Consider the following 4427-nt stretch of genomic DNA (forward strand, 5'->3'; position numbering starts at 1 on the left):
ACTACCATACAATCCTGTGCTTCAAACGTACATTATCAGAAATTTCTTCCTCAAATTAACACCTATGTTTGATACAGACTTCTATTAGCTAGGAGTGCCCTTATGGCCAGTGTTAGCCTGCTTTTGATGTCTTCCTTCCTCCTTCAGTCATTCGTTATTTTGCTGTTCAGGTAGTAAAATTTCTTAATTTCATCTACTTTGTGACAATCATCCCGATGTGAAGTTTCTCACTGTTCTCTTTTCTGCTACTTCTCAATACTTTCGTCTTTCTTCGATTTACTTTCAGTACATACTCTGTACTCGTTAGACTGTACACTCCTTTCAGCAGATCATCTAATTCTTCTTCAGGATGATATCATTTCACCTTTTGCTCATCTCAAACGCATCGATTCCATTCACTTTAGGTTTTCTCACAGATCGCGTTTCACTACTATTCTATGCTATGCCCCGCACGTACATTCTCAGAAATTTCTTCCTCAAATTAAGGCCTATGTTCCATACTGGAATGCTTCTTTTGGCCAGGAATGCCCTCTTTGCCGGTCCTCCACCATTTATATTCTCCATTCTTCGTCCACCCTGTATCATTTTGCTACAAATGCTGGAAACGTATAGTGACGAAAATTGCTGCAAAAAAAAAAAAAAAAAGGTTCAAATGGCTCTGAGCACTATGGGACTTAACATCTATGGTCATCAGTCCCTAGAACTTAGAACTACTTAAACCTAACTAACCTAAGGACATCACACAACACCCAGTCATCACGAGGCAGAGAAAGTCCCTGACCCCGCCGGGAATCGAACCCGCGAACCCGGGCGTGGGAAGCGAGAACGCTACCGCACGACTACGAGCTGCGGACAAAAATTGTTGCACAAGAAGGACGAGCGTGAAAGGCTCCATCAAACCAATTATCGGATTAATGACCACAACAATAACTACCACTTGTGAAAAAGATAAGTGCTGCGTGTACGTTCGTCAGAAGCGGCTGTGCCTGTTGGCTTGTCACGCTCGGTCCGGTCACGGCGCGGCTCGGCAGCCTCCGCCACTCCACCTCCCCCTACGCCGCCGCCCCTGTCGGGTCCTGCAACTCCGGCCAGGGTCCTGAAGCGAGTCCCCACGGACTGCTGGAGAGCGGGACGCCACTCGCTTCCCGGGCACCTAATCAAAACTCCCCCCGGCGCCGGGTCACTCATTACGGCCGGCCTGCGCCAAACTTAATCACTGTCTTTAGCGAACCTCATTAGGTTATATTATGACGTGTAACGCGAGCCACGTTTCATTACGCCCTGTGTGTCGCCGTGTCGGTAAGTTTCGGCGGCCGCCCGGCGTTCGCCGGCGATATTCCCCCGGGTAATGAGCGACGCCTTCCCAGTGGATCCGCCTGTCTCCGAGGAAGCTCGCGCAAACTCCCTGCACCTCGCCAACTACCTGCCGCCGCCCTTATTAAACGGAAAGTTTGTCAGTTCGCTGAAAGGAAACACGCTGCGAGTGAGGTGGCAGGCTACGTACTAGGTAAAATGCAGTCCATTGTAATCGTCGTGTGAACACAAAATCGCTCAGAGAGGCGTTACTCTCTCCGATTCTGCCCATAAGGTCATAGTTGGACGTTGCCGTTACAGCGTCGTAGTCAAATGAAAAGAGTTCTAATTCAGTTAGGCACGTACAAGAAAGGAAGTCACATGCGACCTCTGGAAGAACTATCGAAGCTTTTGTCTTAAGATTCAGACATTCCGCGCAAAACATAATTCAGTTTCGTCAGGCAGACCGTTGAACTTTGAGACACTGCTCCTTTTCGCCTGCGGAAACTGAGGAAACTGGTAATACTACGATACAGCTTGTGAAAATTACTGGAGAATGTCAGCGTATGTTTTCATCAGCTCATAAACAAGTTCTTGCCGCTGTTAAAGATGGAATTTTGAAATATTGTATCTTTCTCAAACATACTATATCAGCCACCGGACACTGCGAGACGATTCCTCATGGATAGCGCTTTTTTGCGCCATGAAATCACAATCACTTGAATTAATTTGGTTGCAATTTGTTCTTTTCTTAAGAACGCGTTTCGCCGTCGTGGGTCTTCTTCAGATTATCTACAGGATTAAGAAGGTAAGTAATAATTACGGTACTGTCCGAGCATGCGCGACTGTAAAGGTGAATAATGAATCATTGCTAAAAAAGCACTCCGTCTTCAGGCCACGAGTGGCCTACCGGGACCATCCGACCGCCGTGTCATCCTCGGTAGAGGATGCGGATAGGAGGGGCGTGGGGTCAGCACACCACTCTCCCGGTCGTAAGATGGTATTCTTGACTAAAGCCGCTACTATTCGGTCGAGTAGCTCCTCAATTGGCATCACGAGGCTGAGCGCACCCCGAAAAATGGCAACAGCGCATGGCGGCCTGGATGGTCACCCATCCAAGTGCCGACCACGCCCGACAGCGCTTAACTTTGGTGATTTCACGGGAACCAGTGTATCCACTGCGGCAAGGCCGTTGCCTGAATCATTGCTAAACCTAAAATTTTTGCTTGTGCAACAATTGGAAAACCATAAAACGATTCTGTGCTACAGGGAAGTACACGTCAAACCAGATAAATCCCCCGTGGCCTAAAAAGAAAAAGAATGAAGAGTCTGGAATAATTTCGTGTAACGCCGGGATACAATGTTAAGAATGTTAAATAAATAATCAAACTTAACGGAACATATGTTAACAAAGTCGTTCCAACTAGCCAGAATGGTGCAAGGACCACACTGAGAAGTAGACACATTTAAACAGAGCACACAGAGGTCTCGCCGCTTCTACACCACAGGGGCGTCAAGAGGGCACAGGCGCGGGTAATGGGATGAGGCTTGCATACAGTGACTGCAGAGGACACAACATAGGTGGCGGCACTTTTTCGAAATTAATATCGACTTGACTTGTTGCATCTTGAATAATATTTAAGTAGGGGGGATATAAGTGTTCTGTGTAGAATTTCTTTACTAGACAAACACCAGTCTCCCACTATTACCTCAATGAATCTTAGCCTGTCATTCTCTTATCTACAAATGAGCTAACATGGTCATTCGACACCAAATGTTTCTATGACACGACTGACTCTAATTGTGACTCGCTAATCCAGTAATCAGACGATTTAGACACGAATTACATTGATGTGATAAAAGTCACGAGATACCTCCTAATATCGTGTCGGACCTCCTTCCACCCGGCGTAGTGCAGCGACGTAGCATGGACTCAAAAAGACGTTGGAAGTTCTCTGCAGAAATATTGAGCCATATTGCCCCTACAGCCGTCCATAAATGCGAAAATAGTGCAATGCAGGATTTTGTGCACGAACTGACCTCCCGATTATGCCCGTAAATGTTCAAAGGGACTCCTGTCGGGCGATCTGGGTGTTCAGATTATTAGCTCGAACTTTCCCGAATGTTCTTCAAACCTATCGCAAAGAACTGTCACCCTGCAACGTGACGCACTGTCATCCATAGCATGAAGTTCATGAATGGTGGCAAATTGTCTCTAAGTAGCTGAACATAACCATTCCCAGTCAGTGATCGGTTCACTTGGCCCAGAGGACGCAGCCCACACCATTAGAAGCCACCTCCAGCTTGCCTTGTTGACAACTTGGGTCCATGGCTTCCTGGGGTCTCCGCCACACCCAAACTCTATCACTAACTCTTACCAAACGAAATCGGAACTCATGTGATCATTCCACGGTTTTCCAGTTTCTAGGGTCGAACCGATATGGTCACGACAACATGAGAGGCACTACAGACGATGTCGTGCCGTTAGCAAAGGCGTTAGCGCCGGTCGTCTGTTACCACTGACAACCAGGTAAACGCCATGTTCTCGGTCGTTAAGCGAACGCCGTCGGCCACTGCGTTGTTTGAAATTTGGTCTTCTCAGCTCGCAGTTGACATTGTAGATCTCGGAATATTGAATTCCCTAACTATTTCCGAAACAGAATGTCCAATGCTACTACTCCAACTTCCAAATCTCGTTCAAAGTCTGTTGATTCCCGTCGTGAGGCCATAGCAAGTCGGAAACCTTTTCACATGAACCACCTCAGAACCAACGACAGTTTTGCTTTTTTTTCTCTTTAGTGTTATTTCATACCCCTGCCCCATGTTAGCAGGAGTGAGCTGGCAGCGGTACAATTCGCTGCTCTTCTGCCAAGAGACTACATAAAACAACACAGGAGAACTGTACATACATAAAATATGGGGATAAAAGATGAAGCTTACACATAAGAAGGGGAAACAATGACAGTTAAAATATACAAAAAAGAGCCATTTCACGAGACACCGTTACATAAAATCCACTTATAATTAAAATGACATTCGACGAAGACATAGCACATAAACACTGGCGTCACAAAGAGCACAATTAAAAACGGCGTTCACAGTAATGAGAGCCAAACGGATCGACGACACTTAAC

The 4427-nt window shown here is 46.5% G+C and overlaps 1 pseudogene; it reads right to left on the bottom strand.

Moving 5' to 3' along the window:
* Positions 1 to 2372: 2372 nt before the first annotated feature.
* Positions 2373 to 2490, bottom strand: LOC124799874 (annotated as a pseudogene).
* Positions 2491 to 4427: the final 1937 nt, after the last annotated feature.

This window comes from Schistocerca piceifrons, chromosome 5, assembly GCF_021461385.2.
Source record: "Schistocerca piceifrons isolate TAMUIC-IGC-003096 chromosome 5, iqSchPice1.1, whole genome shotgun sequence".
NCBI lineage: Eukaryota > Metazoa > Arthropoda > Insecta > Orthoptera > Acrididae > Schistocerca > Schistocerca piceifrons.